General features: G+C 42.3%; 1 protein-coding gene across 5 annotated transcripts in view; it reads left to right on the top strand.

Annotated features, from left to right (window-relative positions):
• The first annotated feature begins 3,629 nt into the window (after positions 1-3,629).
• CALD1 (caldesmon 1) overlaps positions 3,630-23,781 on the top strand; it is a 196,998-nt gene continuing 176,846 nt past the window's right edge. For 2 of the 5 annotated variants that reach the window (XM_054196427.1, XM_054196435.1), the window contains exon 1: positions 3,630-3,856. The gene's annotated coding sequence lies outside the window, so the exon portion shown is untranslated. The remainder of the gene's footprint in view (positions 3,857-23,781) is intronic. The other 3 variants (XM_054196482.1, XM_054196474.1, XM_054196463.1) reach the window with 2 other exon arrangements.

Here is a 23,781-nt window from a genome sequence, read left to right as displayed (position 1 = left end):
CCTTTTGTATCTGTGACCAGCACTCCAGTGTGTCACGCTGTTGTTACTGGTACCAGGATTGGAAATAAAGACCGCTTTCTTGCCAGCAGGGTTGAGTGGCACATCTTCATTACTCTAGTGCAGAAGGAAGCCTTCCTCTTTGTATCTGTCCTTGTGATAGGGAATTGGGTTGATTAGTCCTAGCACAGACCTCTCTACTGTGGTTCTCCTAAGCAGGGCTTTGGTCTCCCAACCTAAACACAGAGCACCCCATGCTAGTCACAGCACAGGAATTCCTTTCTGAAGGTTTCTATTTTTATGCTGTGAGCACTAGGACAGGTTGACCCATTGTTAGCTTCACAGACCACCAAAAACTTAGATACTGGGGGTGTGAGGCAATGGCCAAACTGTTTGGGTACAGATGGGATGAATGGCCTTCCCCATGGTGTCTTTGATGCTCTGTATGAATCTTGCTGTGTTGTGGGAATGCGTAGGGGTGGGGAACATATTTCCTCTTTGTTTCTGAAATGGCAGCTGAAGACATGGCATGAAGACATTAAGTAATGGCCACGTGCACCATGTCAAATAAAGAGAAGAAAAATAATTTCAGGAAGCTCAGTAATAAAAAGCGACTCCATTTTGAAAAGCAAAAGGTTATTCCTCCCCAAATACCCCAAAGACTTTTTCCAGGCAGGGAGCACAGCTCTGCTGTCGCAGCTGCTTTGGGAAGAAGGCACTTGGAGGACTGGAATAATCCAAGTGGCCCCTTTGGCCACCGCTGCCTGCTGAGTCTTGAGGGCTTTGTGGTGCCAAAATGCAAGTTCTTCAGAGTGGCTGTATGCAGCAACCAGACCTGCCTCCCAGGGGATGATTTATAGCGTACTTTCTCGAGCACAGACTTACCTCAGCTTTAGATTGTAAATTCTGTAGGAAAAATTGATAAACCTGTGAGAGCCACAGTCTCGACAGAGATTTCCAGGTATGTCTAACATGATTCTTCTGCGGGAGTGACTGCAGGCTTAGGTCTCCAAGAACGCACTAACAACCCAGCATGTAGAAGCGCTTTGGCTCTTATCGCAAGCAGTCCCACCCTTGCCCTGAGTTACGGAGCTCAAGAGCTTAGCAATGAGCACTTGCAGGGCCCTCACTTACCATGATAAGGTATCAGTATTAAAATTGTGCTTGGTTTGGGGGTTTAATTTCTGCTTATACTGTTTCTTCTGCGTTATATATGCAATCATAAATCAGGAATTGGGTTATTTAGCTCCCAGAAGGGTTTCTAGCTCTGTGCTGTAACACAAAGAGTCTCTGATTGCTAAAGCAAAGGGGATAGGAAGGTGTGGCTAGAGTGGCAACCCTGGTGAAGAGGGTGAAGACTACCATGACAGTTCCTTAAATTCCTACAATTGTGGATTTAGGCATGTTATAATTATGTATTTATAGGAGGCATGTACAAGTGGCTCCTAGTCACAGGATGAAAAGGGGCACACACTAGAATTTAACTCTGCATTCTTCATAGCTCAGGTTTCCAGTAATATCTCCAGGAAAACTATGGCATCTGTGCCAGTTCATTGGTTTCGAAGTTTTAAGTCATGGAATTCAAAAGTTTCTCTAAGTGCAGTTCAACTCAGCAGGAAGGATGCAAGCTTTACTTTTCACGATGTCTTTTCCCCAAAGAAAAGTTGGTGTTTTTTTGCAGGATTTTAATGGGGAAGTGACTTGGAACACAAAGAGTTTGGGATGCTTTGACAAGGGAGCATCAAACTTGTGGTAAGTCTTTTTCAAAAAACTCAGCTGCTTTCAGCTTTAGGTTTTGTATATCTGCTATCTCCCTGTTGCAGTGGATACCGAGATTGCAAGGGTTGATGGCGATGTGGGAACAAGAACCTGAGGGTACTTTTAACATTCTAACCATCAGCATCCCTTTAATCCCGTTTACTCCTTAGCCTGGATTCTTCAGTCTTTTTCTGTTCTGAAAATCTAGGTGGTGGTAAGATCCAGTAGAGATTTGTAATTTCTTCCTAAATAATGTCACTACCTCTTTTTATTTGGTCATTAATATATAGGCTAATAATTTCTATAGTTAATGGAATGACTGAGAACAAGGATTTTGTTCTCCCTTGTCTAGTAAATCCTGAAAAACAAAGTTATGTATATGCTGTATTACTCTTAATATTTAAAACCATCACAGCCATGTCATGGGAGATGTCTGGTGTTAGAAGTAGTTCCAAAGGGTTGCTAAAATGAAGGGGGGGGGAAGAAAAAAGAAAGGTCCCTTACAAAAACAAACACCGCTTTTTACTTCACCTAATAAAGCTGTGAAATTTAAAATGACACTAGAATAATTAGATTGCTTGCTCTAAATCTGCATAGATTTGGCTGTCTTTGAATTTTTTTTTTTTAATGCTATAAGATTAGTTTACTGTCTGTGGACTGAATCCTTCTTGCATTACACATGTGACTAAATCGACGGGGCCCAGTGGCCAGAAAAAAAGACCCGGAAAGGCATTAAAATAGTTTAGCCCATTCAGCTGCAAAGTCATCTTACCCATATTTTCCCCCTAACTGGTTTTATGTATAGTATTGTCAAATATGAATCTGCAGAATATCTGGTCTGGAATCCAGTCCCCTCAGAGCAGTCAGCAGTTCTCCTGGAGCCTTTCTTAGCGGTTGGTACAAGCATGTGTTAGGATCTATGTACTGCGCTGTTTTCCTAGGCAATAATTTTCATATTGATTGTCACAGTTTCTTAATTGGTTTCTGTAGCTCATGTGTTTCCAGTATCAGTCTTTCGTTTTTTTTAAGCTGTCTGCATAATTTAGAAAGTTATCAATAGTGTGTGATCCCTAAAGCAAAACAACAAACAAACAAAAAGATAAAAATTTATCTGAGTTTACTTTATGGTATTCAAAGATCGTGAAAAATATTGGTCCTAACATGTAGATGTAGGGCTATCCTTACAGTAAAGAATTGGTTTTAATGGCTAGATACATAGCTGTACGCCTATAAACTAAACCTGCATATCCTACTAGCCCAACTTGCTAAGGATCATCATCAAAGTTTTGAATTCCTTTAAAAGTTATTTTTCAGAACACGGATATTCTATACATAACTTCTGTCATACTAGTTGAAATGGAAACGGGCTGTGAAGGCTGCCAACTCATCTTTCATGTGCCTTTCCCACTGGTGTGTCTCTTTCTGCAGAATCAAGTTTGCACAGCAGAGCATTTGTGTTCCCTTTTACATGTGGTCCTCGTTAAAAAAAAAAAATACAATGAAGTTTAGCTGTGGTGAAATTATTTATTTGATTTTTTTTTTAAACTGGTGCAAAAAGTAAATATGTTTACTGTGTCCCTTTCCATTCAGTGTATTTCCTTTTTTAAGCTCCATTTGTGTTCAACAAGACAGCCTCTTTCTCCAAGATTAACATTTCTTATGATTGTTCCTGACAGAGGATTTACTTTCAGAGGCCCTGCTAAGGATAACCAAAAAAGGGCATGTAGCAAGACAGTTTTGGCAGCTTGCACGAATTTTCGGAGCTTTTTAGGTCTTGGTTTTCTGATGAGTGGCTTCCTGAGCATGCCTAGGGAATGACAGGCATCTCTGCAGGCAGGCTGAACCCACCTTGGCTTGTGCGCAGTCATTGGCTGCCTATTAGAATAAATTGAGGACAATGCATACCGCTGCCTGCCAATTGTAAACATAAGGGATATGTATTCAGTTAGCATTGACTTTTGGGAGGGGCCAAGGAAAAGCCGTAGTTTTATTGAATAGGGCTGTGTGTGAGGCTGCTGGTGTGCCTTTCTTGCTGTGCTCCTGCCCAAGCAGCCAGTTATTCATTTCCTTCCTACTAGTTGAAAACTTTTCAGCCGCAGAGGTAAGGGCTTAAGATACGTATTTGTTTGGGAATGAGCTGCTCTGACTGCGTTTGCGTTACGGCTAGAGATTAAGCAGCATGCGAAATCTAACGAGCCGTGGAAATAGTGCGAAAGTGTCGGATACTATTTTTCCTCCCCTCCTCTCTTTGTGTCCCCCGTCCCCCCCCCCCCCCCCATCCTCTTTCCAGATGTTCGCGGTGAACTAAGGGAGATATCTGTGCCGGGCGGGTGGAGGGGGTGCATGCTCGCCCACCCCAGCAGACCCTAATGCGGAGGTGTGGGGGTAAGGCTCTGGGTGCAGGGCAGGATCTGTGCCGGTCCCACTCCATGTGAGATCCTGCAGTGGGTCTGTTAGTAGAGGAATAACCTATCTGTCCTTTCTTTCCTTTTTTTAAAAAAAAAAAATAAAAGGAATTGCAATGTAAACATTTTTAGCGTGGTAATGGCTGGTGAATTGCTTTTAATTTTGCAACCTAATACCTGAGCTTTTAGGGCAGCCTGACTGTAAAGGCAGTCTCCTGGCGTAACTGATACAGATACAGTAAAGCTCTGGTTCATGTAACCGATCTGATACTCGCTGAAGCAGATGTCCGTCATGGCAGCCTTTCATAGAAGTATTGTTGACAATAGATGGCATCCGTTTTTGTCCTGTCTTCAACAAGCGCAGCAGCGTATTGCCAGAATGTTGCTTGTGAAGTTGCCTTTCCTGTTAAAAGGGGGAGAAAAAAAAACGTGCTGGGGTGGGACTGGAGCTCTTAAAAGTCTTGGTCTCTCTGTGTGTGTATGTCAGAGCGCTGCCGGGGAGAGCCAGCGAGCAGGCTCTCCTTCCCAGCTCCTTTGACATGCTCGGACAGTTTGAAAGCGTTGTGCAAGGCTGGCTGCTGATAGCACGATATTCGGCGTAGCAGGGAATTTCTCAGGGAAAGAGCTGGGAAAATGAAGGGGAGGGATGGAGTTAGCTGCAGATGGATACTTGGGAGCAGCAGACGTTGACCAAACTACTAACCTCTGGCCAGATCTGCAGCGATATAATTGATTTTTCTCATGTATCATGTATTGTTTTGGAAGAATGGGCAAGATAACTGTTTTAAAATTACTTTTTGTGGAGTATTTATTTTCGGCGGAGTGTTTATTTTCAGAGTATGCAGTTTGTATGCAATTTTGCCTAGCTGAGAAGGCTTCTCTTGCTAAAAGGCGTACAGAGGAATAATTTGTGAAAATAACACATTCCCTCCTTGGCAGCAGCTCAAAGAAAATAAGGAGGGAGAGTGTTTCTTTGGTGAGAACTGTGTATTTATTACAATTTGTCTATTTTAGATACCATACTGTGAATGATTGTGCCTGTATGATTTGCCATCAAAGAACCCTGGGACCCTACCTCCATTCTTTCCCTGACTCATTAAATGTAGCAGTAGGTTCTCTTGGAGCATATGTATCTGCAGACAAATTTCATACCTTTTTCTCATGCCATTGTGAGACAGAATGAGATCCTAAAACTACGTACACCAAAACCAATTAAAGGAACTCTTTTAACATAAATTGCAAATGTAGTGGTGCTTCAAGAAGTGGTCCATTTGCTTAATTAAACTGCCTTTAAGGTAAAGTGGATCCGAACTATTCTCAACGTATTTGAAGAAAGTACAGGTCTGCCTTTCTTTGGGAGGCTCTCTGATAGGCAGGTATCTTAGTCAATAAAACCTGCACACATTAACGTAATACCTAAATCACGATGGCAGGGGAGAAACACCAGATAAGATGCCTCTCTGAACAAGAGGCTAAAATGAAATACCTTGCATTTCCTGAAAACTCCTCTTTGTTGCAGCATGCAATGACAAAGAGGATCAATTCCACAGCTTTCATTCACAGGATTAGTCTTGGTGAAATCAATACTATCATTAACGGATGCAGGATCTGACGCAAGGGGAGTCCTGTGTACTCTGAATACGCTTTGACAGTGAGTGATGTAAGCATGTATTAGGAGAATACGGGATTTTCCACAATTGCTGCTTCATACGCTCGCGGCATTATTCTGACATGGAGCAGCCTAAGAAAGGGGTAACTTCCCTTGCGCTTTTATTTCTTGTCCAACACTGATACGCAATGCGACGGTGACACTGAAAGCTAGGTGATTTGAAAGGAAAGGAGGGGCCGCAAGTTCTTCTGGCTGGCATTAGAGGGAAAGTTAAAGTGCATTAAGATGGGAAGATTTCTTATTCCTCAAAGTCTCATTCATGGGGCCACGTGTGGCACGGAGGCATGCTGGTCAGCATCTGTCCAGGCCCACACGGGGTTAGGGCACAGCACTACTGATTCCAGGTGGTGAGACTAGAAAAATAAAGGAAGGCTTTTTTGCTGGCTGCCTTCTAGGAGGCAACTTCTGTCATTGAAGAAAAAGAAGCCAAGGAGGGTCTATCAAGAACCTGGCTAGAAGTTCTCCTCATTTCACCCTTCCGTGCATGCAGATGAAGTGGCCCTGCCTATGGGGGTGACTTTTTTCACTGCAGAAAAGTGAGAGCCTGCAGGACTTCCTTCCTGCAGGACAAATAGGATTTGAATGCCCTGGGACTGTTTAAAATACTTTGATTTCTCACTAGCTGCTTACATGAGGCCTATTCCATTGGCTGCCTGAGTTTTAATTTGTATTAAAGATCCAGTGGAGTTGTTAACTCCTATCTGCCAAGGGTACAATTTGGTTGCATTTGATCGCTGTGTGTGAACAAAGAGGGACAGGAAACCATATATGCCTAAGAAAGAGAGAGCCAAGAGAGCAGCATTAGCTGTCCATCTGCAGTGCTTGTCTGGACTCTACTGGGTATTGCAGAAAGCACCAAAAAAGGTAACAGGGCAGAATGGGAAGCTCAGTCCTGTGAACCTTTCTTTGCCTCTGAGAGAAGCTTTATGGGGAGTTTGCAGGATTGGACTCCAGGTGTACAAAGCCTGAGGCAGACAGGCCTGTGACTGCAGAGAGTGGGAGTCTATCTTCAAAGCAAGTTTTCATTCTTTAAAAATTGTCTCTTCGTTGTAACTACCCCCTGGCAGCTTGTAACAAGAAAGCTGCTTCCTTGCTAGAGCTCTCACCTTCAGAAATGTGCATGTGCAGGGGCCGGTTTGCTGCTTTTTTTTGTAGCTCCTGGGTGGTTTAAAACCCTGCGACCTGGTGAGAATGGGTTTTGGGGGCACCTCTACTAGAAGCAAGGCATCCGCCGACATCCTGGCACTGACTCTTTCAGCGCTGGTGTTTGCTGGGAAGCTGTAGCATGCCTCCAAATGGTCTGTCAAGGGTTGGGCTAAGGCTGAAATTTGACTCAAAGGCATTTGAAGATCAGATTAGATCTGACCTTTCTGGATGAAACACTGAGGTCATAGGACAGTTGAACTATGTAACAATTTCTTTTTGCTTTTCCTGATGCTTTTGTACAGTTCAGCTAGCCCAGCGGGGAAGGGTGCTCAGTACATTGTAATTTGGGATCCCTCCCACCCCTGGGGGAGCTTGCTCCTACTTTTCTTGAAACAGATTTGATTAACCAAGAAGGTTAGGGCATGTAACACCGTTACTTAGCTGCTAGCCCTGGTATGTTAGCTGTATGGTTTACATCCTGCGTAAGAAAGTGCTTCTTTTCATGTATCATTTTTTTTTTTTTTCCTTTGTAAGTCTGCTTAGTGCTGATAAATGGTGCGGGGCCGGCAGCCTGGCTGCCAAGCAGATACCAGCATTAGCAGCGTGGTCCCCACCGCGTCCCTCTCCCTTGAGCATCACTTGACTGCTCCTGGGAGGAATGCAGCCTTCTGGACTTTCTCACTTGCAAACCTCCTGGCTTCTGCTTCTGTCTTGCAGCCACTGCTGTGCATCCAGCTACAGCAGCGCCTGGGTTTGCTGGGCTCTGAGCTGGGGTACTCACCTCCTCCACCTGTGTTCAGGAACCACCGCTGCTAACTGATGTCTCTTTCCCCTTCCCTGCCCCTTGAGAGGCAAAAATTCCGTCCGTGAAGCATAGGGGCACATCCTGATCAGAAGATCCTGCCTATAGCAGTGTTCATGGGACTTTGGGTTGAAGCCAGGAAGAAGTGTTTGAGGGGACAGTCCTGCTGGGGTGAGGGCAAATAACTGAGGAAGCAGAGGGAAGAGAGAAAGGAAAGGAAGCGGCCATATCTGAAGGCACTGGAGTAATTTCTCCTTTGAATATTTTCCTGTGGTCATAAATACCTGGGTGAGTCATTTAATGGCTGTGTGTCTGTTTCTGTATCTTCAAGTAAAGGATAATCCATGCCTTTTTGTATTTAGCCCATGGGGCTGCTGGGGCTTAATTCACTATTGTTTATAAAGAATTTGTAATGCCAAAATGCTAAGTTTAAGCACTGGATAAAACCTTATTTTTGACTGATTTCCCAGCAAGATCATATAATTTTTCTTTTGTTGTTGTTCGCACAGATATGTAATCTACTAGAAATTAACTTTTTCTAGATTCTGGGTATAATACCACAGAAACCCAACGAATGAGGTGGAAGATGATGCAGGGTCAGTAGTGACGCTGAGCTGACATATCTGGAGGGAATTTCTTGGGTGCTTGCAGATTTAACTGCGCTTGCTGTGTCTGAGACACAGCCTACCTGTGAAGTTGTCGTGCATGTACCACAACATGGGATGATAGCTTTTTCCTTACGGACCCGTGATAGTGTCATAAGCTTGGAAGAGAAACTACTGAGCAAGCTGTTGAACCTTATCTGATTGTCCAGTTTCATGTTGATGAGAGCACTTGAAATCGTAACTCCTGGGGCCAGGCCAGGCTGCAGTGGGGAAAATATTAGGGAAAGATTTCAGGCAATGGAAACAACATTACATGTTTCCACACCCTCTTGTGTACAGAATACAAATAAAGAGCATTTCCCTTGAGACCCGCTGTGGAGGGTGTGAAGCAAAGTGGAACCCACCCGTTTGCACATTTTCTGGTTTATGTCCTTAAATGGCAAAAAAAATCTTTGGAATTTAGCTCACAGAAGGGTTATAAATAGATTTGTGGAGATAAAGTTTTGCTGTAAATGCTCTGGTTTTGGATCTATTTGGAAGAGTGACTATAGGCCAACAAATATGAAAGGGGGGGGAATTGCTAAATGCAGGAAGGCAATTTAATTGCACGTAGTGCGATATGCGTGCATATATGTGCGTGAGTGTGTGTGCACGCACACCCCCCTCCACCTGCACTGACCCTCCCATTCTTCCTCAAGTATGTGGAGATTGAAGGGGCATGGAAATCCCTGCATGCGCTTTTGAAAGTGAAATAACTTGGAGCGAGGGAGAACAAGCATTCATGATTCATCAAATTGCTAAGGGAGCCTGAACCTATGACAGCTCTGTAAACAAAGGTCCTGAGATTTGTTGGCAGCTTGTTTTATGTCCTTCTCCAAAGCAGCTGGCTCTGGCTAGGGAGAAGCTGTGTGAGGCTGGATGAACCCTTGCAGAGCGAGCGCAGGAGCAGTGGTTCTTGTGCTCCCTCAGAAGTCAAGGTTTGGTCCTGCAGACTCGTGCCAGTTGGATTCCAGTCATCATCAAAGGGAGCTCTGCTCAAGTGAAGGAGTCTGTGATCAGGCTCTCGTTTGTTTCTTATTTGCAGAGCTTTGATGTTCCCGTTGTCTTTCTGTGACCGCCACAGGGCATGTTACTACCCTTTTCCCACTTCATTCTTTTCTTTGACAGTGAGCTCTGTAATGGTGAAACTTCCACAATATTTTTTATTTTTTAGCCACAGTGTTCGCCCTGGTAAAACCTCTCTCTCATCCCAGAAGCAAAGGCAGGACCTTTTTTATTCCTCACCTTTTTTAGAGGACCTAGCAGTGCTTGTTTGATAGCCCAGATCATCGCTGTCTAATTACCCCCGCTTGTTCCAAGTACAATTTCTGCTCAGTCTTCTGGTATCAGCTGCAGACGGAACAAAGGCTGAGGACTTTCTGTCTGCATCTTCCTAATGACCTAGTGATAACCTGCTTTCTCTCAGCAACTTCAAGAGCCGCCGAGCCACGGGAGAATTCGGCTTTGCTCCGGCCTAGTTAAAGCTCGTAGGTTTGGAAAAGAAATTTCTAGAGCTTGTCTGCAACGTGTGGAAATGGGGAGCGGGTTTGGTTTGCCTCTGAGATCCGGGGAAGAGTTTGGTCAGCTCTCACTTGCCCGCATAGCTTAACCTGCTGGTGCTGCAGGCTGCCCCTAGTCAGCACCCTTCATGGGGGGCTTTGGAGTGCTGCACCCCTGGGTCCTCAGAGAGACTTTGCTTTGTTTTCTGGCTTTGGGAACAGCTTAGCCCCATACGCAGAGCCACACCCCTGCTATGAAAATGAGGGGTTTCATTCAGATGTCTGATAAGCCACAGCTGTTGCTTTGCCACTTCAAACAGAACTTGGATTATAAAGACTGAAGTGCAGCATTTTAATTGCTGTAAATATGAATAAGAGTGTTTAGGCAATCCAGATGATACTGAGCCAAGCATTTCTGTGGCTAATGTATATTACACTGACAAAAGCAGGCCAGCTGAGAATTTCCCTACCGCTATCCCCAGTAACTTAAAACATCAGTTGTCTGTTTTCTGCTGCATTGGTGAAAATGAGGGAGAAGTTTTAACCTGGGCATTGTTTGGCCCAAATCTGATCTTGCTTTCATCAGCTGTATAGTGATGTAAACCGTATTGTTAGTTTAAAAAAATAATATTTGGGTCCGATCTCAGTTACCTTAGTGCAAATCTGTTTGATTTCCTCGAGTTACTCAGAATTCACAGTGGGCTGCTTGCAATCAGAAGCCAGCCCTTTTTGTTTGGCTTTCTACACATCCCCTAAAGGACGACGGCAGCAGGAAATTGGGTCAAAATCCCAGTAACGAGCATTCACTGGGAAATGATATTTCATACAAGAGAGGGCACTGCAAACCCAGAAAGCCAGTAAAATTCCACTGCTCATTTGCTCCCTGGTGATTAAAAGGCCCTGCCATATATGGGAAAGGTCTGAGCTTCATTCACTCCAACCACAATAGTAAATGGCTTATTCACTGGACGCAGTATGCAATCAAGGAGCAATGCCTTATGACAATAAAAAGGAAAAGTAGCAACTTTTGCGTGCAGTTTCCTCCACTGCGTGTTATTAAAAGCCCTGTAACTATTTTTGTTCCCCCCTTTATTTAGAGCCCTGTAAACTGCAGTCAGTTTGGTTTGCCGCTTAACCCTCCCCCCATAAAACCAGATGCACCAGCCTATTTCCTCTCCTTCCCCCTATACAACCCGAACAAGAAAAAGACATTTCCTCTACCGGTCCGTATAAATGTAGCTTCTCTGTCTTCAGTGCCTCTACTGTGGATTTATATGACTAAAGGCTGGGATTAGTAGACAAAAAAAATTTATTCTCACCCAGGTATAAAGCACTAACTTTAACAAAAGCAATGATTAAAGCCAGTATTTCAGAAACAGCGATGGGACCACAGGAGTGAAGCACATAGGAAATGTTTGTGTATGAATAAGGATGAGTTTTGGGGAAGGAAGGAGCAGTGTGCTTTGTATGGGAGTTGCAGAAGGGGGTCCCAGGTGCTCCACACACCCCTCAGGGATTTTCTTTTCCACCACATCAGTTTCTGCAGTGAAACCCTATACAGACGACAATGAGACGCAAAGTCATTGGAGCACAGTTGTGTTTACATTCTTGCGTTTCAGTTTATTTTGTTTAGGGATCAGTACTCTCTCTGCCATCAAAATCATGGAGATAAAGTTAATTGGTCTAGTTGCATTTTATTTCATAAGGACAAAGACGGTTAAGCGACTGCAGCAATGGAGCTATGTAAGGATGTCTGCTTGCTGGAGACTTTCTGGAGTTTTTATTGTTTGTTTGTGTTACGTTGAGTACCTTAGAAATATGTGTGTCATGTTAATAGATTTAGAGATTGTCTGGGATCCTACCCCATGTAATTATGATGAAAATCCACATCTTTGTGGCCAGAAGGGCTGATTGATCAGCCTGATCTCCCAGACTGCACGCATCATTGCACACCATCCAGTTACTCATGCTTTGAGGCCACTTAAGCTGACAGGGTTAAAAGGGATGTTGTAGTCAGCCACAGGACAGCTTGGCTGGATTTGAAGCCAGCCTCCCACTCCTCCCAAATGTTGTTGTGCCTGCCAGGAAGGACCACAGCTCTGTGACAGCAGAGGTGTGGTTCAGCTTCTATTTTCATACACATCTGGGTGCCTCTACAATTTTCAACAAGGGTAACTGATAATATGAATTTTTGTCCGTGTCAGGAAAGCAGAGTTTCTTGCAGGCGACCTGGCATGGGGTGATAACAGATTTACCCTGGCAGTTTAGGCCAGCTGTTGAATGGCAGCCTTCAAGTCATTTGGCTTCTCAGTAGCAGAGAATTGCTTTTTGACACATGGTGCTGCCTCTGTTTCTAGCGTTAAGGAAAACTGACCTTTCTGTTTGGTACTCCTTCCTGTCCGATACCTCTCTTCAATGAGAAGAAGTGGGTTTGTTTTTTTATTATTATTTTGCTAAAAGTGAAACTGGCTCCCTTAACTGCATCTGGAATGTCAAGATCTTTCAAGTCAAAGAGAGGGAGGATGTAAATTAGGCCTCCTTTGAGATGTTGCTGCTTTTCATCCCTGGACAGCAGTACTTCTGAGGAGATGTCATTTGACCGTTACCATGAAGCTGTGCAAAGACTGATGCCCACTGAGAAACCCTAATATAGCCAGAAGAAGCACTGTTAGGCTGCGACAGCCGGGTAATGTAGCAGTAACACATGTGACTGCTTCTGTTTTCCAGCTCTTGGAATGATCAGGGAGAGCCAATCCAGGGATCAAAATAACTATATATCTAATCTGCTTCCCATTTCTCCATCCAGAATTTGGATTGTGAGAAACTTTGCGTTATATCAGCTTCTTAAATGGCATCTGGAGCCTCTGGCAAAAGTCCTTGAATAATAAGCACATTTGATGCAATAATACTTATTGCATGGTTGAAAAAACTTATTTCTTTTATTTTTACCATCTTCAGTCTTCCTGAGCCCAAATGGAAGATGTGAGACTGCTTTGTTTTTCTTTTTCCTCTTAAAAGAGGAAAGTGTAAATGATGCATGCTTGGGAGACATTTTTCCCCTGCTTTCCCTTCCTTTAAGTGATTTTTGGCCAAGCTTGGTGGTTGTGCAATCTCGTACTGACTACCTGTAGAGAAGCTTTGCAGAAGTTGTTCTTGTTCAACTCTGGTGTTCTGCACTGGCCATGACTGGGAGTTTCCCTTCCCTTTATTCTTTGGGGTCTTTCAGTAAAGGCTGTCAATGTCATCATTTTAGAAGATACATTTTTTTATTTGCATTAATGTTTTTTAGAGCAACGCCCTTTCCCGTGGTGCTGTTTGTGACCTGCCTTAAAGCTTCAGTCCATTGTCTAACAAAGGACTTAAATGGTCAGTAAAGATATTTATTGCTTCATCTGTCAAACCAAAAAATTAGTGTGTCATGCCTGGGCCATCTGCTCTAACAACCCGATCGTTTTTCCAAAATAGGCATCGTTATTACTTTTCTTTCTGTTCACTATCTTCTGTAATAGATGTGAACTCTTTTCTTGGAGTCAGTACATAGCAAACTTAATATTAGCAAAAGGGGAGGGAGTAATGGTGTGATTGCCTTCTGTATCTGCTAAAGATCAGTTCATCTTAGTAAAAAAAAATAAAAATGAAAGGAATTTACTATATGTGTAGGAAATGCGTTTCGTTATAAATGAATAGATTGAAGTGGTGACAGACCATTCATCTGACTTATATGACAAAATAGACTTATACAGTCCTGAAAGCCTGGAGACTGGTGTGATGAACTGGAAAACACATTATAATCTGAGTACGTTATTTCTGTCTCTCCTGTGACCCTTCAAGGCAATGGAAAGGCACTGATGGAAAGGCTGTTGGCATTAGCAGGCATAGAACCAGCTTCATCGATCTTGGCTCAGTGCTTACAGGTCACTGAGGCTGAATTTAAATCTTTACATTCAAGGTTTTTCCCTGATTTAGAATTAAATACCAGAAGCTATAGGCATTAAAAAAAGAAAGCCACAACCAACCCCCTTTCCCCCCCAAACCAAACACAAAACTAAAAATGAAAACCTGGGAAAGACATATTAGGTCATCTTGTCCCTTTCCTCTAGGCAGTGCAGGATGATTCCCTAAAGTATATTCACACGTGTTTTGTCCATAAACACCTCTGTTTATTAACAAAATACAATAAGCTGTAGTTTTTCGGTGAGGATTGGGATAGTTTGCTGCACTTTCTAGTTTTTAGCAGGGGGAAATAGCTATCATTCTAAAATGTGTTTCTTGGCCCATGGATATTGCTCATGTGAATTCAAGCAAAAAAACCCCTAATGAATGGAAACTTGTAGAAGAGTGAACGGCAGCTGGTTTTATTATGGACCACGGCTCTGACATGATCTCACGCTAGTTTAATACAAGTGTTACCTCACTGACTTCAATGGAACTGCTTTTCATTTGCAAGGGAGTAAATGAGGCCAAAATCAGACAGAGACCTAGGGAGACTCTCTGGGAGAGGGTTTTAGTTTGGGGAATGTACTTTACATACTTATACGGGCATATCTGCATGTGGCAGTAAATGTGTCAGGCCGCCAGGGAGAAAGGGCCGAATTCTGCTTTGAATAGCACCTGTGTAAATCTAAAATGAACCTTAGGGGTAATGTGCCAGGGAGGGCCAAAGAAGTATCTCGTTTTTCTGAGTGCTGGGCTGAATTTCTTTCTTACTGCATTTCTGATGTTTCCTTTGAGATGGTTCAGAAATATGACAGAGTAAAACTGTTCTGCAGGGAGCTTCAGGTTTTTTTTGCTTCTTAATTTCAACCATATCAAATTAAAAGAGAGGTTGTGATGACTATTGTGAAGCCAGCTCAGACAAAAGCATCACATGTGCAGATGTTCTGCCTTGAAACTATCAAAGCAAGCAGTGAAATAAGAACCGTGTATTTCTGGAGTCAAACCTCTCTTCAGAATTGTGCAATATTGCATCCTCCTTCAAGCGCAGCCTTCGGCTTAGCTAAATCTTGCAAAATTGTAGGATGGTGGCTGTGCTCTATTGGAAGTGTAGCTTTGGTCTTAAGGGAGAAGAGCTTTAAAACTTCTTGAAGCCCAGCAGAGGTGTTCCTTTACAAGCAGGATACTTGGGTGCTACAGCAACGGCCTGCAAGTGTGAGATGGGCTCTGCCATTGCTCTGTGTATGAGGAAATGCAGTTGAAGACGTGGCAGATAATTAAGAGTGAAGAAAGGCCTGGGAGCGAGGCTTTGTTGTCTTGGTTTCTTGCTTCTTGTGTTTTGGTGATCCTGCTCGCTGCTCTCCTGTATGGCAGTGCCTGAGGTACAGGCCCGTCTGGAACCAGAGTCTGCAGCCTCTTCAGAGTGAGCTTTGATGTGTTTTAGGGTTAGAGTTTAACACAGCTCCCTTGATTTTAGCAGGATTTCCCATCAGTGTTGGATGCTGGTTTCAGATGCTTTTTGCTTTGCTCAGTCTTCGAAATGGGGATGTTTACAGGTGCGTGGCGTAAAGTTTCATTGTGATGTGGTTTGCAGTGTGATGCACTCCCACTGATGGAGAGAAAACATTTTAAAACTAAGGAGTTATGCAGTGTTAACTTTTATTTTTACTTGAGGTTTTGATGGAAAGCAGAATGGTGGTAATTAAGGTTGATCCAGAGGCCAAAGTCGAGGGGGGGGGGGAAGGCAGTAAAGTATGGGGAAAGTTTTAAATGTCTCTATCTGCTTGTTTAAAAGGAAGCTCTTATGGAGTGGGGATACAAGTCTCTTTTCCATCTATTAGAGGTTTCTCACTGTTCACTATCTGAGCCAAAGCTAATTATAATTGTCCACAGAAAAAGTGCAGCAGAAGCTAGTGTCCCTGTGGTTCATACAACTGCTAATTATTCCCAGTGGGGATGCAGAAATGCGTTCTTACAGAATTGGTCTGAGATCACCAACTTGTTTCCCCGAAGGATGCTGTTCTGCCATCAGACCGAAATGACTTCTGCTGGCTGCAGTGCTTTGCCAGATTCACAGTGGTAAACACGAAGTAGAGGCCCTATTGCTCAGAGGATTTGCGATGAGATTTTTAGTCCTCTCTGGATCTTCCTCCCAAGCGAAATAAGTGCTGCTGAGAGAAACCTGAGTTGGGAGAGCTCTCGTTTGAATACAGCACAGAAAAGTTTTCTCCTGCTTTTCTTCTGCCCTGAAAATCTCCCTGTATTCTGATTTTAATACTGTCTTTAGCTGAACACAACTTGCCAAATTCAACCTGACCTGTATATGATAATGTTGTGCACATTGTAGGTCCCTTCACTGAGACAAAAATGACTGGGGTTGTGTGAAAAGTCAGTGAAAGAGGTAGGGGCAGAGACCAGAACTTCTGTCTCCTACAGCAAGGTACACAGGTCTAAACTATGCTGTTATCCCAAGGCATGATATTCATAGGCCTATGATTTAATTACCCTTTTGCACATAGCTCCTGGGACTACCGTATTGACCGCAAAGAAAGACATAAGTAAGCAGGGTAATTTTTGTCTGTGAAGAACGATTAGAATTTAAGAGCACTTCAAATGCATTTAGGAGTGTTAGGGGATCCCCCCTGTATTCAATGTCTTGGACATCTGCTGAACATTCTCGATCAATTTGGCCACCCTCGATCAGTTTTGGTTTTGATCAGTAAAAGCACAGATTAAGAGATGCTGAACCAGATTGCTGCTGCCGGATACTTGCTGCTGCCGGGAATACTAAGATGGTCTACATCCATGGACTTGTATTGGTACCACACTTATTGTATTGGACTGATTTTAAGCAATTCTTTTCTTTATAATTTCCTGGAAGTATTCTCGGGAAATGAGCAATGGGCTCTGTAGGCAGTGCATCTGTCATGCTGGTTTCAGAAAGCAGAGGGGGTGCTAAGTTCTTTGGCGAACTTCGGTGCAGCCATGAAAGCTGTGGGAATGCAGAAGGTCAGATGGTGTTGTATTCATTTTTGCCATGTCTAAGAGTGTTGCGTTAGTTGAAATGCATATGTCAGAAATGAACAATTGGGATTTTATGCTGAAACATGCCTAGGACAGAGAAGGGCAGGAGGCTATATGGAAATAGCTGTGTTCCCTATACAGTTTTGGGCGCTGCCTGCTGCACAAGGAGCATAAATATATCTCTTTGAAATACCAGAAGAAAAAGCTTTATTTACCTACCACACGTGACTGCATTTATACAGGTGCAACTGGCTTCAACTGAAGGGCCATTTTGATGAGAGATGGAATGTCTTATTTATATCATAAATATAAATTACATCTTGACGTTTACATGAGTGGTAGAAAACAAACACACTTCACTTGTGTTGGTGTTCTTGTTGTGTGCATAAAAGAAGACCTGTCTTCCTTACCCATGTGCATTTTCTGTAAGGACATAATGCCCCTATTCAGTATTCATGAAGAAGGTAATGGCTATCCAGCTCGGCTGCTTGATGAAGAGAGGCAGTCACAGAATTGCAGCCAGCTGAAATCACTGATTCTTGTGATGGAAATTGTTTATACATTTTTTTTCTTCATTAAAAAGAAATGCAATTAGTGGTTTACAATGTTTATATGATAGCATCAGCTGAATCCTGTTCCAGTCCATTGCATGCTCTTTTAACATGACCTACAATATGCATAATGCAAAAATCTGACTGTGTTTTCCAATGCTAAGTGCAAATTCCCAATGCAAATATGAAGCTTTGTCAAGCTGAATTAAGCTCCCTAGGTGATATCAGGAAGGGTTTTCTTGGTTTGGTTTTGGTTTTTTTGCAAATAAGGATGGAGGAGACTCTAAATAGAAGTAAGATGGTATGCTGCGACTCGAGAGGATTAGATCTTGAATTAGAATGTTACATTAAATCTAAAGGCTTAAGTCAAATCACTGCTCAACATTCACCTTTTCAATTCAGTGATCCCTAGAAAGTGCTTTGGGGAGCCAGCTGTGCTTTCAGCAAATTTCTTCCTAACAAGGCAGAGGTGTCAGTTCAAAACTTTTGGGTGTGCCGGCAGTACTAAGAGGATGTCAAATTTTAAACCTGCTAGTTTGTATGAAACTGAGTCACAATGCTATCCCGGATTGCTTCTTCTTTTACTGGGTTGCTTTGTTTGAATGTGTTTTGCTTCACTTCAGCTTTATTGTTCAGATATTACTTCTGGTTTAATAATATCACAGCAATATGAAGCTTCTGGACAATCTTTTTAAGTAGCTTTTGGGCAATTTTGCTGTAGCATTTTACCACTTATCACATTTGAAACCTGAGCAATCTCAGGCCAGGTTTACCTCTGAAGCTTATTTCTAACTACTTGTGATGCTACAGAATACATCTCTGGAAGTGATGCAAAAAGAGCAATCGTTTCCCCTCTCCCTCGAGATTAAAACAAGCTATTGTGTCCACTAGAGTACTAAAGAAAGAACTACAGAAAAACATCAATTCTGAAAATCTTCAGTACATTATTCAGGGACGATCCATACAAACAGTGAAATACCTTCTTAGGGGTGTTGCACATCAGAAGTGGTAGGTATTCTTCTATTTATACACTGTGGCATGGCATTTCCAACAGTTTTTGGAAGTAATCATTCCAATATTGTGGTGTCCATGATGCGCGCACAATAAAATCTGAATTGCCTCAATACAGTGCTTCTAGGACCTTTTAAATTGTCATAATTTGGATTTGGAGTTACTCTCCTAAAAGAGCAGTTCTTTTGCTGTCGTGGGGGTTTTCATCAATGCCTGTTCAATTCTGTTTTAGTGTTTCTTCTCCTACTAACAGCTGATGCAGACCGCCCAAAGAAACATGTGCCTGGCTTTGACTTTTACCCATCGGAATGTGGTCAGTGGCTTTACAGTGCCTAACACCACTGGTGACTGAGGGGAACAGGACCTGAAATTTATTTTTGAATGCTGCTTTGCCATCAGGCAGTTCAGTCACTGCTCTATTGCCAGAAGTACCAGATTTTGTTCGGAACCTCAGGTGTAGACTCAGGTTTACGTGGATTGGAAAAAGCTTCATTTAAAGGAGCCCCAAAATGTAGACATTTAGGTAATTGCTATCTAATTATCGTAGCCTTGTTAATATGATGAGGAAAGAGAGAAAGGAATATAAGGTACTTTGAGCTAGCAGATAAGAAATATAGAGCCTGTAGTACATGCTAGCTAGAGTATGGCTTTTTTTAAAATGTGCGTATGGTTAGCAGCTTTAAGCACTGGATGCTGTCTTTGATTATAACAGTGCTGAACTTTATCTGCAAAATTGAAACCTCTGATTTTCTAGTACATCAGTAAGTGAAACCTAAGCACATGTAATCTGTAAAAATAAATGTAATTACTTTAGCAAATGTATTACAGCTGGCCAGGTTTAACGTTGAGATACCTGTTTCTTATAGCTGACTAGTGTCAGAAGACAGAGGTGATGGCTTGAGCTGAGCTATGCAGACAGAAGGGAGGAGAGAAATTATTGCCTTGCGTTCTTCTGTGGGTACATTAAAGTGAATTAAAACTGAGTTGCGGTTCTGACCTTTGACATTTCTTCCCACTATTTTCTTCTGTTTAAAGCATCTTGGTGAGAGTAGCCTTTTTAATTTCAAAAGCTCTGGTAAAATTGTAACTAGGCGAACTGCTTCAAAATTGAACACTTGATAAAATCTTCAAGAACACCTAAGGCATCTGAAAGCTGTCACTGACCTCTTTCAAGGTGGTAGTGTGCTACCCTAGAGCAGGAGATGGGACTCTGTTGCACTCCATTTCTGGTGCTGCTTTGGTTTTGCTTTAGCAGACTTTTTTTGGCCTTGTCTTGTTTACTTTATCTATAAAACAAATATTTCAGGTTTCTGCAGTAGCACAGGGGTAAAGGGCTGACTGCAGCAAAGCGCTTCAGTGTTGGTCAGTGATTGCTACGGTGATAACGGTAAGCTCATGGAAGGCTGCGGAAGATCTCTGGTCAGACCACTGGCACAAAGCACTGCTTGCACGGGTGTAGCTCTCTCCATTATTCTCCAGATTTTCCCCAACAAACCTTGGTGTCATTTCCTATTGTGGGTGGGACCTTATTCGTCTGCTACAAAAGCGTACTTATTTCCTGATCTTTTGGAAATTTCAACAGCTAGAAATCCTGTTTCTCACAGGAATGTTGTGACTTGAGACTTAATTAGTATCTACAAAGTGTTTAGAGGTCCTTTTAATGAAAGGTGCCCTGGAAGTGACAAGTGCATTGTGATATTGTTAACTAAAGTGATGCCTACAAGAACTAGCGGCTAGATAAGGCTATCATCAACTACTCAGCTTTTTCCGTTCCTGTTCTTTGATCTTGCAGGTTTCTAATTCCTCCTTTTCAGCAGTTTTAAATTCCCCTTTGCAAAGAATGTGTGTTGTTGAAGTAATGTAGACCAACTCACTTTTGGGTCACCAATCCAAACAATTGGAGCAAATTATTAGGTTTACAAATTCAGTCTCAACTTCTAGAGCACTGGATTTTTTATTTTTTTTTTTTTAGAATTGCACTCTGGGAGACTTAACATTTAGGAATCACTATCTTGAGTAGCCAGTGCAGGTTACAGGACAAGAGTACTAATAAAATAACTAAGTTACTTCGTTGATCAATTAAAGTACTGCCTGCCCCCCTGCTCCCCTTAGAAAAACAATGTCAGATTTAAAACATTCAAGGATCTTGGTATTACAGCCAGGCCCAGCTGAGGTGTGATGGCTACAGGAAGAGAAGACTCAGAGGGAGTTCCTATGCATTTCACACTACTGCAAGAAACAGCTGTAATCTTAGCACTTGTACTCCTGTGGGCAGATGTGTAATCGTCCCTCAGGAGGGGGAAGCATCATTTCTGCTGTGTGGCCCATACTGAGGCATGTCTGCAAGGAGTTGCAGCCTGTTCGCCTCCTACCCCTACAGTAATTCTGTTCCCTGAGGAGGCTTTTGTGACAGTAACGTAAGCAATAACAGCCCTTAGGGGTCCTCTGTCTCTGATTCTGGGGCGCATAAGTTGCTGCCTCTCCGTCTTTGCTCCAGTCTTGGCTGTAGGACCAAGACGAACTTGGCCTCTGGTGCATTGGAGTTGAGGTATGTGTGGCTTATCTCTCTTCGGGCTACTCTGTGGGGAGTTAGCAGACAGAGAGTACACATGGGACCTTGCTGAGAGGTGGCCTCGTTCTTGTACTCACATATTCTGGGTTTTCCAAGAGTCATTTTCCTCCTGTGCGATGTTACTGGGAATGTTTTGTGGCATTGTATCTTGATCGTAACTCCCCTGCCTCTCATGCAGCATCTGGAAAGAAAAGCTGCAGCAGAGGCCTAAACTTTGTGGGTGTGTGTTTTTGTTTTGCTTTACGTTGCCTTTCTTTTTTTTTAAGAAGGAAAATTGTAGTTTTTAAATGACCTGCAGACATTACGTGGGCAGAATTCCTGCTTCGAATGGTTCCCAGGATACTCTGCATTGTATATGGCCCCTAACGCCAAACAACTTGTAGCTGAGATTTGTTTTGTTTGCTTGCAAAAGAAAATTAATATATCATGATGGGCAATGCATGGCACATAAGTCAAACTACACAAACAACTAAGGATTTTTGTGTTCTTATATCTGTCCATGGATAATATTTAGAAAACAAAGTCCTTTGAAAACCTTAAGGAATTTTGGCTGTCTTTCAGAAATGGTAGAGTTAAGTCAATAAAATGCTCAGCAGAGATTGTATGTCCCCAAACATATTTTATCTTGACAGGTTATATACTATTGAAAGCTGCAGCCATGACTTGAAGCCAAGTTAGGAAAAGAACACTTCTGTTACAGGGCTGCATTTGATGGGAATCTGAGGAGGGGAAGGGAGAGAATAGTGTGTGCTCTGAGAATGCCAAATGCAGAAAGCTTCCCTAAGCTGAACTCCTGGGTTGTATAAATCATTGTAACTCCGCTGGCATCAGTGGGTCTTTACTGATTTACATCTCTTGGGCATCTGGTTTGTTTTTTATTTTACACAAACCTAAATGCTCTGGATGCATGAAAGCAGGGGTTTTAATAGAAATTACATTGATGGGTAGTATCTTGGAATCTAAGTATTAAAGTTTCTAATCAGTGTCATTTGCCTTAAAAAAAAAAAAAAAAAAAAAAAAAAAAAAAAATAATAAAATGGGCAAATGGGGTAATGTCTAGCCTCCAAGACCTTTGCCTGCACCAAAGAAATACACTTTGTTTCTCTGCACTGATGTGGCTTTATTGAAGTTTGCTCATCAAAGAGCTTGCTTTTATGCAAGAGTTTGACTGGAAGGAATAGGCTTTCTGGGTAGGAGACAGGGAGTTATTAGCTATGTGACATTAGAACAGATACTTTACTGCCCTTTTGGTCCTCCCATCTGAAAGGAACATGAAGAATTCATTCTAATAGCAGGGAGGATAAAATCTGGCTGTCAGTGATACCTGTGGAATGAAGCTCAATACATCTGGTCACACCGTTGCATGATTATAACTCTTTGGGTGTACAGAGACAGAAGAGTGGTGTCTGTGTAGCAGCAAATTGCCTAATCTCTGTTTTGTTGTATGTAGCCTACAAATCAGTAATGAGAAGGCCTGCTCTTTTTTCCCTAGGAGAGAGATTTAATGTAAAGTTTGTAGTCTGACACTGGGTGTTGTGTGTATCGATGGGAAGATGATTACTCAATGATTACGCATCGCCTTTTTTTTTTTTTTAGGAAGATGGAATTCACTTTGCAGGTACTATAAGAAAATTACATGCAGGCAGCACAGAATGGGCTACAACAGCTACTGTCAAGGGTAGGGAAGAGTAACTTTGAAGTGAATTTGGATGGTACCTTTGACCACTTAATTGGCAGAAAATGGAACAGTTTTGGGTCAAAGTAGTGAAAGAATTAGAGGATTTAAGTTCACTTCTCAGCCATCCTATATGAGTGTTGGCAAGACACTTAAAAAGGGAGTTTAAAAAGTCTGATTTTAAGACAGACTGTGCTCCTGAAACCCTTTGGTGCTTTGGGAAATCGTTAGCATTTTAGATCTTGTAAGAAGACACAGTGGACCACTGGTGGTTGGTGACTTCTCTTGCCTGTCCTCTCAGAAGCCTGACTTCTAAAAGACCCTGAGCACTCTTCATGTAAGGAAGAGCTATGATGTGAAAGTTTATCAAGCTGAGTGTCTTAAAAACAAGTATGACCATAAGTCATGCAGCAGCATGTACTGCCTTGTAGGGTGATATATAAAAGTTTGTATTAAAAAATTGATCAAATTGTATTCACAGGTGTAAACTGAATTGGTTTTACTTCATAAAAATACCTTGAGAAGATGTGTTTTTGTGTTGGTACTATTAAAATAGATATTTTTGAATGTAATACTTCATTTAATTTTAAAAAAAAAGTTGGAGGAACGTTTATTTTTTCCTCCTTAAGTGTTCTGTCCTTGAGGCAGTGAACAGTGGTTTGAAGCTGATAAGGGATGCAGTTGAAAATGCAGCTGTTGGCTGCAGGGTGGAGGCAGCTGTACAGAATTGAAAACCATTGAGGGCCAGCACTTCAGCTGGCATAAGATGGCAATAGATTTTTTTTTTTTGGTGGCTTTGCAATGTAAGTCCAGTGCTCAGTAGAAATCCCTATATTTTCAGTTCTCTCACATTTTCATTTAAAATTTATCTTATGATTTGTATAATTGGAGGAAATTGCTCTTTTTGGAAATCTGCTGGGGAGAAAGGCCATAAGTTAAAGCGCCTTCTTTGCTGCAAGTTTCCCAACAAGTGACTTAAAGAATTGCTAAAGTGTCTTTTGTTTGTTTGTTTGTTTTCTCTCCCGCATGCTTACCCACCATGGCTATGCATGTTGGGCCGATAAAAGGTTTCATTTTTCCCTAGAAAAGTCTTCT

The sequence above is a fragment of the Rissa tridactyla genome, chromosome 1 (assembly GCF_028500815.1).
Source record: "Rissa tridactyla isolate bRisTri1 chromosome 1, bRisTri1.patW.cur.20221130, whole genome shotgun sequence".
Classification (NCBI taxonomy): domain Eukaryota; kingdom Metazoa; phylum Chordata; class Aves; order Charadriiformes; family Laridae; genus Rissa; species Rissa tridactyla.
Note: the sequence above shows the minus strand (reverse complement) of the source record. Positions and strands in the feature narration are given on the sequence as shown.